General features: G+C 43.0%; 1 protein-coding gene across 1 annotated transcript in view; it reads right to left on the reverse strand.

Annotated features, from left to right (window-relative positions):
* OSBPL6 (oxysterol binding protein like 6) overlaps positions 1–14,050 on the reverse strand; it is a gene marked incomplete at its 3' end in the record, with an annotated part of 388,621 nt that overhangs the window by 333,299 nt on the left and 41,272 nt on the right. Inside the window, exon 2 of the mRNA XM_082261776.1 lies at positions 13,694–13,827. The remainder of the gene's footprint in view (positions 1–13,693; positions 13,828–14,050) is intronic.

Here is a 14,050-nt window from a genome sequence, read left to right on the forward strand (position 1 = left end):
TACAAAAAGATTTCTGCTGCACTTAAGGTTCCTAAGAGCACAGTGGCCTCCATAATCCTCAAATGGAAGACGTTTGGGACGACCAGAACCCTTCCTAGAGCTGGCCGTCCGGCCAAACTGAGCTATCGGGGGAGAAGAGCCTTGGTGAGAGAGGTAAAGAAGAACCCAAAGATCACTGTGGCTGAGCTCCAGAGATGCAGTCAGGAGATGGGAGAAAGTTGTAGAAAGTCAACCATCACTGCAGCCCTCCACCAGTCGGGGCTTTATGGCAGAGTGGCCCGACGGAAGCCTCTCCTCAGTGTAAGACACATGAAAGCCTGCATGGAGTTTGCTAAAAAAACACCTGAAGGACTCCAAGATGATGAGAAATAAGATTCTCTGGTCTGATGAGACCAAAATAGAACTTTTTGGCCTTAATTCTAAGCGGTATGTGTGGAGAAAACCAGGCATTGCTCATCACCTGTCCAATACAGTCCCAACAGTGAAGCATGGTGGTGGCAGGGGGTGTTTTTCAGATGCAGGGACTACTGGTTGCAATCGAGGGAAAGATGAATGCGGCCAAGTACAGGGATATCCTGGACAAAAACCTTCTCCAGAGTGCTCTGGACCTCAGACTGGGCCGAAGGTTTACCTTCCAACAAGACAATGACCCTAAGCACACAGCTAAAATAACGAAGGAGTGGCTTCACAACAACTCCGTGACTGTTCTTGAATGGCCCAGCCAGAGCCCTGACTTAAACCCAATTGAGCATCTCTGGAGAGACCTAAAAATGGCTGTCCACCAACGTTTACCATCCAACCTGACAGAACTGGAGAGGATCTGCAAGGAGGAATGGCAGAGGATCCCCAAATCCAGGTGTGAAAGACTTGTTGCATCTTTCCCAAAAAGACTCCTGGCTGTATTAGATCAAAAGGGGGCTTCTACTAAATACTGAGCAAAGGGTCTGAATACTTAGGACCATGTGATATTTCAGTTTCTTTTTTAATAAATCTGCAACAATGTCAACAATTCTGTGTTTTTCTGTCAGTATGGGGTGCTATGTGTACATTCATGAGGAAGAAGAATGAACCTAAATAATTTTAGCAAATGGCTGCAATATAACAAAGTGAAAAATTTAAGGGGGTCTGAATAATTTCCGTACCCACTGTATATATTAGGCAAATTATATTTTAGGTAATTGCTTTTATTCCTTATTTTTTCTTTAACTACTATTACAAAATAATATGCATTATATTTCCGGTTTAGAAATATTCCATTATACCACGTATTGCAAAGACAAAATATCTACAGCCATCAATGTGCATAATGTTCTCTGACATCACAGCTGAAAATAAACCTTAATTTAGGAAACCTGCAACACCATAAAATAAATGGCTGGGTTAAAGAATAAGGATAAAAGAAAGATACAAAATGAATAGCAGAGAATAATGGCTCCCACACATTTCTGACGCAACACACCAACGCATTACCAGAACTCCTTCCCTTAAGCATAGGGAAGACAAGGTAGGTACTCCATGTACAGTTTTGAGAATGCATCATGGCTCTGCTCATGTTCTCGAAGGGGATTCAACACACGTCTTATTAGCATGCTGAGCACACTCAATGCAAAAGAAAATAGGCTTCTCAACGGGCAAGTAAACAAATCACAAAATTAGACTGATAAACTAGTGATGCAGTTACTTTTTTATGCAGAGGCTGGCCGGTTAAACCATAGCAAGCACTCTGCCTGTGTTTTAGACGACAAGCATACTAATGCTGTTTTAGGACATAATAGCTGATGTCAGCAACTGTGACCAGGGCTAATTCAACACAGAATACGAAGAGCTAGACTAGATGTGGAATGCCATTACTGAATTGGAGGGGGAGTAGTCAATTACACAAGCCAACATGGTACTGCGTCTAAAACCATTGCCGTTTGTTTGAAACAATGGCTGAAGATCACCAAATACAAAAAAGCTGCTCCTTTCTGCAGAGTCAAGTGCTCATCACAAAAATACAATGGAGCGGATGTAGAAGAGAGACCGTTCAATGAGCTTAGTAAATAATGTGTAGTGTTCATGTCAGTTATCTGCAAGAAAGTACAGTTTTATTACATCTTCACTGCACGCGATTTAGATATTGAAAAAGAACTTTGCACTTATTTTAGCTTTTGGAAAACCATTGACCCCAAGATTCAAGTGAAAGGTGTCAGCAAAACGACTGCCAAAACAGACAAGATATAAAGTGTAAGCATTTGCAGGAGGGCTACCGACCTGATCAGTCATATTACAAACCAACAATGTGGCTAAAGCTAGGTACATGTACCGAAAAATTGACCAGTTTGAGCAGTTGTACTGCTATCTAACCTGAACAGTAGCACTGATTAGTGTATTCTAGGGGGGGGGGGGGGGGGAATGGGGGTGCATGGCGAGGGGGGTCAACTGAATGGGAAAAAAATAAAAAAAAACAAACACTGTATACCCAGCTTTACTGCGTCTGGATCTATGAAAGGCCATCAGAACTGCAATATTAACGCTTTTTGCTGCCACAGGGAAAAGGCCTACAACAGTAAGCCTTACACTGGCTGCATTCCCTTCTGCTTTGACAACCATGTAACTTATGGCAAAAGGGTCCCCTTGACTCTTGATTAAAATTCATCTCTGATCAGTAGCTGACAAGCCACTAATCTCAGTCATTTCTAAAAATGTGACCGCCCCTGCCACCCTTCACTGTGCCCTCTGACCCCCATAATCTCCCCTCACCTATAGGTAAAGACGGCGGGTTGTGGAGGGGAGAAGACTTCCGGCCCACCACAGGAAGGACTGAGTGGCAGAAGTAGACAGCAAGGAGGATTGAGGACGGTGAACAGAGGATCTGTAATCTTGTCTCATGTTTACCAGTTCTCCACTTTCCTCAATGAACAACAAAGTGATCAGTGCTGATCAATCTGGTGTTCTCTCACAACTGAAGGGAAAGTAAACATTAACAACATATGTTTATCATCTCTTCAATTTGTGAATGAACAAAGAGCTGAGTACTCAGCACTTACATGTTCAGTGTCAGTGAGTCTAGAGCTGTAGAGAAGAAATATTGAGGATTCTGGATCCTTAATATCTTTTTTCTAGTTTCTGTCTCCAAAGGGAAATATCAGGGGACCCCTGATATTTCCCCAAAGCTCCCAGTACTGTTAAAAACTGAAGCTGGCTGGAGTATTCTGAGGGCCCTGACCAATCCCCAACCTGGGTTGGCAGGGGGCAGGCCCCCTCAAATACTCTGGGTCAGCCCAGCTGGGGAGAAGTTGCTCGGGTGCAAGCTGAAGATGGAGAGTCCGGCTGTCAGTGGCCTTTGAGGGAGCTCCCCAGTTTGGGGGGGGGGAGGCGGTTACCTTGGGCCTAGGCTCAAGTGCAGATAGGACCCTCTCAAGATACACAGAGGTGTCCTGGCCAGGAGGTAAAAGGAGCAAGGAGAGGACAGCGGGAGAACACTGCCAGGCAAGCATCCAGGAGGACAAGGAACAGCCAAAAGGGCTATATACTGGAGTGTATATATTTCAAGTCCCTACAGAGTTTCATTGATTAAATGGGCATCCCATATGCACCCTTCCCCATCCAAGGTAAATTCCCCTAAATAAAAAACAAAGCTGTAAGGACTGCTTCTGGTCTCTGAGTAACTGGAAGTTAATGTGCCTGGCTGTGCAGGGTGGGAGACATTTACCAGTAGTCCCTATGGGGGTACCGCTACATGTGCAATGATCATAGACTGAAAAAAAATATATATATATATATATCAGCAACACCATCTTATTATACTGTTGGATAAGGCAGAAGGACCTGCTGACCACCTGAAGTTAAAGCGGAAGTAAAGCCCGCTATATTTTTTTTTTTTTCAAGGCCCCCCAGGTGGGTTATGCCATAATTTACTAGTATACACAGCATATTAGAACATTATGGCAGATTTACTTGTTATATGGCATCCTCCATCGCAGCTCTGGGACCGATCCGGCAGCCCCACAGCGCTTCAATCTTAGCCTGGTCTTCCTTCCGGGTCCCGTGCCCTCCGCCACTTGATAGGCCAGGCCGCGATGACGCCACTCCCACGCATGCACACGGGAGTCACATCATTTTGGCACGGATCAGGGGGTGATTGGGGCCGTAAATGTTCACGGAGATCCACATGCGCAGCTCAGTGAACATGACAGGCAGAAGGATGCATTTATGGCAGAAGAGACCAATAGGGTCTTTTCTGTCATAAATACCCTGCCGGTCAGCCGTTTGAATAAAAAAACAAGTTTACTTCTTCTTTAAAAGTGGAGAGCAGGGTTTGGCACAACAGGTTAAGCTACAGAAAGGAGTCCCTTTAAAGTTATGCCAGAAATCCCATGATGGTCTTTTAAAAACATCACAAAATCAAAGAGATGCTTTATGGGTTGACTTCCTTCTTGTTCTGGACATGTTTCAACATTAGTGTTTCTGTTAAACAGGTGACAAGTGATTTTACTTTGAAGTTAGGATTTTACTGAAGAAAGATTTTTGGATAGTGAATTTGAATTGGGACTATAAGTGGGTGTCACAGAAAGAGGAGCTGCTTTATCATTGGAATTTTCTATAGACAGAGACTGCGAAACAGTCAAGCTCCTATCTACTACATTCAACTTCACATTGCTACCAAGGTTGGAGATCAAGAATACATCAGTATATAATGTGGATTCTAAATTTAAAAGAGAAATGTGTTAAAGAAAATTTGTGCAAGAAGCCAAAAATTAAGCCAGCATTTCCAGACTTCAGGTCTATACTAGTTTTAAAATACTGATACTGCTTATGGAACTATCCGATTTTGTTACATGCCATGCTGATGGAATGGGCTGACCAACCCAGTAAACCCTAGAAAAAAAAAAAAAAACCTGCAAGGCATAATGGGCTAGTATGCATCGCATACTAGCCCATTATGTGTAACTTACCTTAAAACGAAGCCCCGACACGTACCCCCGGACATCGCTGCGGGCGCTGCCATGATCCCTCGCCATCTCTTCAGGGTTCGGCGGCTCCGGCGCAGTGATTGGCCGGAGCCGCGATGACGTCACACCCGCGCATGCGCGCAGGAGTGATTTTCCGGCAAGCTCCCGGCAAATTAATTGAAGGTCCCCCCGGACCTTCAGAGCGCATGCGCCACTCGCGAGAGCGGATGCATGCACTGTAAATATCTCCTAAACCATGCCGGTTTAGGAGATATTATTTGTACCTACAGGTAAGCCTTATTATAGGCTTACCTGTAGGTAAAAGTGTCAAAAAGCGAGATACTACCGCTTAAATTAGGTATAAGACCATATTTTAATAAATTTGTCTGTATATGACCAAACGTGAACCACGCTGGTAGTTCTCAGCAATTCATATACACTTCCAAATCATCTGAAACAAAGAACATGATCCACATGTATGACCAGATGTAGTCATCTAGTCATATATGTGGATCTCCGAAGAAAACACATCTGACCCACTACAAGATTTTATCTGAGGCCTCCGATAGGAATATTGATGTGGGGGGGGGGGGCGAGACTCTGATAATGACTCCGATATAAGAGAAGGGACCCCAATGGAGACTCCAATATAAGGCCTGACACTGCTAAGGTGGAATCTGATGCAGGAGGGGGTCTAGGTGTATGGGGGAATTTGCTTAGTGTTAAACAGAAGTTCAAATTTGTTTTGAATAATGTCATGTGGATTCCAGAAACGATCCAGATAAAATGTATTAAGACCCCGTTCAGACTGCGGCGACAGGACTTGGTGGGGCGACCTGTGAAGTCAATGCAAGTCGCCCCAAAGTACTACAGGACCCTTTTTCTAAGTCGGAGCGACTTGTGTTGTTCCTATTAGAACGGGTCCTGTACTATTCAATGGCGAGCGACCCACCGCGACAAGTCGCGCTAGTGTGAATGGACCCTAAATCATCTAGTATTCATTGATTCATAAAACTGACACAAAATATTTGTAAAATATTTAATGCGATCCTTGTAAAAGGTAAAGTGGTTCACCAATTAAAGCAAGAAAAAGACGATTGCTTCTTTTTGGGCTACAAGCTTCACACAACTTTTAAAAGACATGTTTTGCCACATTTTCTGTGAGACAATTGCAGCAGAATCGCATTGCGTTTATGGTGCTATTAAAAGGATGATGGCACCCAAACACATATTGCTCAGGGATTTCCACGCAATTTGGAATCACTGAATCACAGGCAGTACCGTGGCGAAGTGTGAATGGAGCCTAATGGGCCATACACACTATACAATTGTCTTAAGATTTTTTTTCCTTTAGATTTACCAAAACCATATAATATGAGGTCAAATCTAAACACTTTCAATTTGTATGCAATTAGGCAGGCCCCTGCACTACATAGTAAAAAGGTAAATCTAAAGGAAATCGAACAACAAAAGTTTTATAGTGTGTATCCAGCTTAATGCTTCCATCACATCCAAGAATTGGTAAGCACATACAGTGAGGGAAAAGAAAGTTTTTTACCCCCTGCTAATTTTGTACGTTTTCCCACGTACAAAGAAATGATAAGTCGATATTTTTAATGGTAGGTTTATTTTACCAGTGAGACAGAACAAAAACTACCAGAAAAAAACACATTTAAAAAAAGTTATTTTACTCATTAAAATGCAATTTAATTTATAAGTATTTGATCCCTTAGCAAAACATGGCTTGGAGGCAAAACCCTTGTTGGCAATCAGAGGTCAGACGTTTCTTGTAGTTGGCCACCAGGCTTGCACACATCTCAGGAGGGAATTTTCTCCCACTCCTCTTTGCAGATCCCCTCTAAGTCATTAAGCTTTTGAGGCTGACATTTAGTAACTCGAACCTTCAGCTCCATCCACATATTTTCTATAGGATTAAGGTCTGGAGATTGGCTAGGCCACTCTATGACCTTAATGTGCTTCTTCTTGAGCCACTTCTTCGTTGCCCAGGCGGTGTGTTTTGGATCATCGTCATGCTGGAATACCCATCCACGACCCATTTTCAATGCCCTGGCTGAGGGAAGGAGGTTCCCCCTTGCAGAAAATCACCCCCAAAGCGTAATGTTTCCACCACCATGTTTGACGGTGGGGATGGTGTTCTTTGGGTCATAGGCAGCATTCCTCCTCCAAACACGGCGAGTTGAGTTGATGCCAAAGGGCTCCATTTTGGTCTCATCTGACCACAACGCTTTCACCCAGTTCTTCTCTGAATCATTCAGATGTTCATTAGCAAACTTCAGACAGCCTTGTACATGTGCTTTCTTAAGCAGGGGGACCTTGTGGGTGCTGCAGGATTTCAGTTCTTCACGGCGTAGCATGTTATTAATTGTTTTCTTGGCGACTTTGGTCCCAGCTACCTTGAGATCATTGACAAGATTCTCCAGTGTAGTTCTGGGCTGATTCCTCACTGTACTCATGATCATTGAAACTGCATAAGATGAGATCTTGCATGGAGCCCCAGACTGAGGGAGATTGACAGTTTTTTTGTGTTTCTTCCATAATAATTGTACCAACTGTTGTCACCCTCTCGCCAAGCTGCTTGGCGATGGTCTCCTAGCCCATTCTAGCCTTGTGTAGGTCTACAATCTTGTCCCTGACATCCTTGGACAGCACTTTGGTCTTCACCATGGTGGAGAGATTGGCTATGGAGGAGACATTGGAATCTGATTGACCGATTGCTTCTGTGGACAAGTATCTTTTATACAGGTAACAAGCTGAGATTAGGAGCATTCCCTTTAATGGGCCATACACACTATAAAATTTTCTTTAGACTTTTTCCTTCAGACTTACCAAAACCATATAATATGAGGTCAAACCTAAACACTTTCAATTTGTATGCAATCAGGCAGGCCCTTGCACTACATAGAAAAAGGTAAATCTAAAGGAAATCTGACAACAAAAGTTGTATAGTGTGTATCCAGCTTAAGGGCTCTTTCACACATGGAGTCCGTCGGACGGACTCAGTTTTTCTCAGCGGGAGAATCGATCTGCCGATCCCCCGCTGAGCAGGAGGATGACAGCTGTTCTCCGCGCTGTGTGCAGAGACACAGCTGTCAGGTCCCCATGCATCTCTATGGGGGAATCGGATGGGAACAGACCGTCTGTCCATTCCCATCCGAATCCATCCGATCCGCTGGACGGATGGAAAATAGGTTTTCCATCCGTCCAGATTTGACGGATCGGATGTCAGCGGACATGTCTCCGCTGACATCCGATGCCCCATAGACATGCATGCGGTGACCGTTCAGATCAGCCAAAAAAAAAAAAAACGGACAGGCGGATCTGAACAGTCCGCCTGTGTGAAAGGGGCCTAAGAGAGTGCTCCTACTCTCAGCTCATTACCTGTATAGAAAACACCTGGGAGCCAGAAATCTTGCTGATTGATAGGGGATCCAGAACTTCTTTCACTCATTAAAATGCAAATCAGTTTATAACTTTTTTGAAATCCGTTTTTCTGAATATTTTTATTGTTATTCGGTCTCTCACTGTTGAAATAAATCGACCATTAGAATTATAGACTGATCATTTCTTTGTCAGTGGGCAAACGCACAAAATCAGCAGGGGATCAAAAAAAACTTTTTTCCCTCACTGTACATATACCCACAAACAAATAGAATACCGCTTTAAGAATGGGTGGTACTTTTTTTCTGTAAGATATACAATAGGGACAATAGAAAAACCTCTCTTTAGACCACTGTAACTACTACACATACCTGTGATCATTTTTTCTGAGTGCTTATAGAGCAGTGAGGCTCTTCAGCCTGGCTAAGATGTGGCTTATGTCTGCAGCTAAATGCTAAATATATTCATAGATCAATCATATATTTTTAATCCATTATCTAATGTCTAAAACTTCTCCTTCTTTCACATACTGCTAACTTCTTACCCTCATATTACGCCATCACATTCCAAAATAAACGGAACAAAATGCTGTGCACAAATTAGAAAGGTTTTTCCATTGCTGCTGTAAACAAATACCTTCTCATCTGTACATTAGTCACCAAGCTCATCTTACTCTAACCCGACTATAAAAAGATGGTGAGGAAGGCTAGTACAGACTGCTATAGGCTGAAGTCATAGGATTTGATTATTTATACCAAAAATACACCAGTGCAATACCAATGTGTACAAATATAAGTGCAAAATAACTCTAAGAGCCGGTTCACACTGAGACGATCCGACTTCGGGGGGCGACCTGTGAAGTCGCGTGCACCGCGACTTCGGCGCGACTTGCAGGGACTTCACATAATGGAAGTCTATGCAAGTTGCTCCGAGGTCGCCCCAAAGTAGTACAGGACCCTTTTTCTAAATCCGACTTCGGGGGGCGACCTGTGAAGTCGCGTGCACTGCGACTTCGGCGCGACTTGCAGGGACTTCACATAATGGAAGTCTATGCAAGTTGCTCCGAGGTCGCCCCAAAGTAGTACAGGACCCTTTTTCTAAATCCGACTTCGGGGGGCGACCTGTGAAGTCGCGTGCACCGCGACTTCGGCGCGACTTGCAGGGACTTCACATAATGGAAGTCTATGCAAGTTGCTCCGAGGTCGCCCCAAAGTAGTACAGGACCCTTTTTCTAAGTCTTGTGTCGCTCCTATTAGAACGGGTCCTGTACTACTCAATGGACCGTGACCTACCGTGACTTGTCAGGCTGACAAGTCGCCTGACAAGTCGCGCTAGTCTGAATGGGCTCTTAATTGCCACTGTCACTACACATAAAAAAGAAAAACAAAAAACAGTGCTGTGCCACAACTTAATATATATATATATATATATATATATATATATATATATATATATATATAACATAGTGCAAAATTAATCAAAGAAATATAGGGGTACTCAAAGTGTGAAAACCATTTAAATCAAATATTCCATGTGAGAAAAGAAAAAATATATAGTCCTTATATCATGAGTGTATCTTGATCGAGTCAAATCAGCATATTGATCCACATCAGCATATTGATCCACCATACAGTGCAAGAAAGCAATAAAATGCTTGCGCTCGTCTCCACCTCTGCAATTAGGCCGCTCATCTCAGATTTTGACCCGTGTTACCAGTAGGTCAAAAACAGCGGTTCCCCTCTGGGGACAAACAATTGGCTCCTCTGCAACTTCCTCTCCCTCCAGTCAGCCTTGTAAGCTTCGGTGACAAGATTTTTGGCCATTTACAAAGTTCATTGTAGATAAACCCAAGGTCACTCAGCCTCAGAAAATTTGAAAATAACATTTTTTCAATAAGGGTGCAGGTCCTGCAATACATGCAATCCTACCAAAGCTCACTTCTAAAATGAACATATAGTTTAGAAAGTGACCAAATTATCTACAAACCTAAAGAAAAAGAAAAGGCTTTCTACGTTTATGGAATAATTAGAACAGACTGGGTCCTGTGTGGACCTACCTAAGAGTATTCCAATCTTTCAGTATAAATAGGACTAGATATTTGCATTGCTAACATTGCATTGCCAGTTCCTGGCCTAGGGAGGCCTACTGCCACCTGCAACATCGTTATTGCTGTCCCAGAACAGTTTGTGCATTGCGGTTGGTGGAATAGCCTACTGTGTATTAACAGTTCACCTAAGCTGTGTCAGTACATCTAGAGCTAAACAGCTAGCAGAGTAAGGTGATTATTTGTTCTACTTTATTAATCAGTTCTAAGTGTACTGGCACAATGCAGGCCAAATTTCAGCTTCTCATTCACAGACTCTGTATACCAAGCTGGCTAGTTGACTGGGGTAAAATGAGCACCAAACCCAAAAATAAAGCCGCTCATTTTCTAAAACCCCGCCTGCTCCTTTTACATGTTTCGCTTCGCTAGCAGGTTAAACTCTATGACTAACCTTCTACCAGAGAGAGACACTTAAGAGGAAAAGGTGGCTTACTCTTGTACTGGAGAAAAGTACTAAAATATATCCTAAGTTTTTAGAAAGTGAGCAGCTCTACATTTGTGTTTGCCGAAATAATTGTTAGCGGGTCATGGACCAGTCAGCACCCATCTCTTGGTGAAGCTGGGATGGAAGGCTTGGAGCACCCATCTCTTGGTGGAGCTGGGATGGAAGGCTTGGAGCACCCATCTCTTGGTGAAGCTGGGATGGAAGGCTTGGAGCACCCATCTCTTGGTGGAGCTGGGATGGAAGGCTTGGAGCACCCATCTCTTGGTGGAGCTGGGATGGAAGGCTTGGAGCACCCATCTCTTGGTGAAGCTGGGATGGAAGGCTTGGAGCACCCATCTCTTGGTGAAGCTGGGATGGAAGGCTTGGAGCACCCATCTCTTGGTGGAGCTGGGATGGAAGGCTTGGAGCACCCATCTCTTGGTGGAGCTGGGATGGAAGGCTTGGAGCACCCATCTCTTGGTGGAGCTGGGATGGAAGGCTTGGAGCACCCATCTCTTGGTGGAGCTGGGATGGAAGGCTTGGAGCAGAGTGGATGGGACAGTCTGGGGTAGAATGAGGTGGCACACAACAGTTGGTTTAGGGGGATCAGGTAGTACAAGTCTGGGTCAGATTATATTCCTAAAAAATACAGTGACAAAGTGTATTTGAAGGCCACAACCTTTTTAATGTTGAATAGAGTAGGTCATTTTTTTGTGGTTTCGCTGATGAGAGATTTTCACCCACTTTTCCTCCCAGAGGCACACCAGGATTAGGAGAAAAACACTGTCCAACAGTTTTCATCAGAGCAGGAGTCCCCATTGAAATTATTTCCCCTTTATTAATGTTCTGTTGATAACAGTAAAATTGTGGATTTCCCAAGTTACAAATGGTCACCAGGACATACACTGGCTGAACATTTCCAGAGGGGACCCAAATAGCAGTGAAAAACTGACAGTTTTAACATTTCCACCAAATCTAATAAAAGAAAAAACTTTAGATACACTAACTTAGAAGTAACAGTGTGCAATTGTTCCATACAGGCCTGTATTTAAACAGCATTGGTCCCTAGGCACATGTGAATGTTGTTGCTTTGGTGTATAAACTCAACCTGTTATACCATGTGATTAGCTTACTAAAAAAAGTATGCTAGAATGCACTGTTCAAGGCAGCATGCTATCTACTTCATATGCAGAACTAGGTTTTAACTGTACAGACAAGGGAATGGTTTCATTTCCTGAACTAAAATAGCCTTCGGACTCTCAACATCTCCTGTACTCCCTTACACTAGTTCTCTTGCAGAATGAAGCCTTGCATCTTTAAGCTGGACAGAAAAGGGTACAAAATTTATCCACTATTGTAATGCGGGAACACTGCGAATCTACTGCATGCTCCCGCATCACATTTGCAGCACAGGCAGTTCGCACTGCCATATGCGAATCGCTGGGGGTGTCAATTCAAAGTTAACAACACCCCTAAATCCGATCGCATATCGCAGTGCGATCTGAAAGTTCTCACATGAATTGGATCACACTGGTGTGAACCACCATGCGATCCGATTCTGCTGCGGACCAAAAAAAAGGCTCCTGTTCGAGTTCACTGCGATTGCGGTGTGAATTCAGCCATACAAAAACTGTATGGCTAAATTCGCACCCCACAGACATCACATGTGATTTTAGGAACAGTGCGCTCTGAATCACATGCGATGTCTGTCATCGCAATAGTGTGAACCGACACTTAAAGTAATGAAGTATGGTGGTCGATCTTCAGGGTTTATTCTAGAAGAGCTGTTCGGCTCCTGCAGAACTTGGCAGATAAAGAATGTAGCTTTTTTTTTAGGGGTTGGCAATGTCTTCTTGATATACATGTAGTGTCGTGTATATAAAAAGGAGAGGGAAGGTGCCTGTATGTGTAGCAATATGGTTAAATTTAATGAAGGTACAACATTTAGCAACTCACGTGGTTGATAATTAAAACTGGCACGTCTAAGTATGCAGGCATTCGGGGTAAAGCTGTCCACAGACCGTCCTCACCACCATCGATGTCATCCCTTTCATGATGTGCTCCAAGAGTGCTGCAAGCCTCGCTTTCAGATCGCTCTAGTGCAGGGTAGTCTTCCCAGTCACAATTGCAGACTGACAGCTTTGTACACTGAGTCGTTATACTCGTTTAGAGGCAGTTAAATTTAGTGGAATTTTTTTTCTTAAAGCAAAAAAGATGGAAGTTTATTGGCATTTGAAACGCCAAATGCTTGTAACAGCGTAAAAGCGCGTCTAAATGCTGCAACTCGCATTCATAAGCATTTCGTTTGTAGGGGGTTTTCAATGGGGATACATTTATGACCATTTTACAATGCAACAACGCTTCTAAAACTGCAAACGCTGCTAAATGTGCAGAAACCCGGCACGTTAACGCAGCAAAACGGACGTTTTTAACCGTTGGTTACTAGCTGTCAGGGGAGGTTTTAAAACGTGCTGTGTACATGAAGCCTAAGTGCCAATCAGTAGATGATTTATGCATGGTATTTGATTTTATATATAAACTATGAAGCAATGATGGATGAAGATTTATGCATGCATTTTAACACTGCTCCAACAAATATTGATTGACCATTTTTCTTATGTTCTAGTGAGAAAATCCTAAAAATTGGTTGTTTTATATGTCTCTTGGACAATATAACTATGCATGGAGTGGACACCCTTTAATCAACTATCCATACATGGATAGCTCTTCCAATTGATTATGTAGACTTCATACATATGAGATAGTGTGGTTAAATACCATTTAATAATACATAAAAAAAACATTTACTGAATACAGTCCCAAGCGACTCACCCTAACCTGCTGCTTATGGCTGTGACGAGCGAGGAGTTAATCCCATTTCATTCCTTGCACACAGGTAGAGAGAGAAGGGAAATCCTTTGTCTAATTCCAAGCGTAATCTGTGATGGAGTGCTTCAATTTGAAATCTGAAAGTCAAAATAAATCAAGATATGAAGTGCTATTGCTTGAACAGCAAATCGTTTTTTCTGAGCAAAGCACAATCTTTCTGCCATTCCAGACATCATGGCATATTTGTTCTAACAGAAAAAAATGATTAGCCAAAAGAGATGAGAAAAAAAAAAACAAGTACATAGGATAAAGAGGCAGACAACATTCAAATTACAATTTACAATAAACTAGCAGAAAACA

This window comes from Pelophylax lessonae (genome assembly GCF_965119305.1).
Source record: "Pelophylax lessonae genome assembly, chromosome: 6".
NCBI lineage: Eukaryota > Metazoa > Chordata > Amphibia > Anura > Ranidae > Pelophylax > Pelophylax lessonae.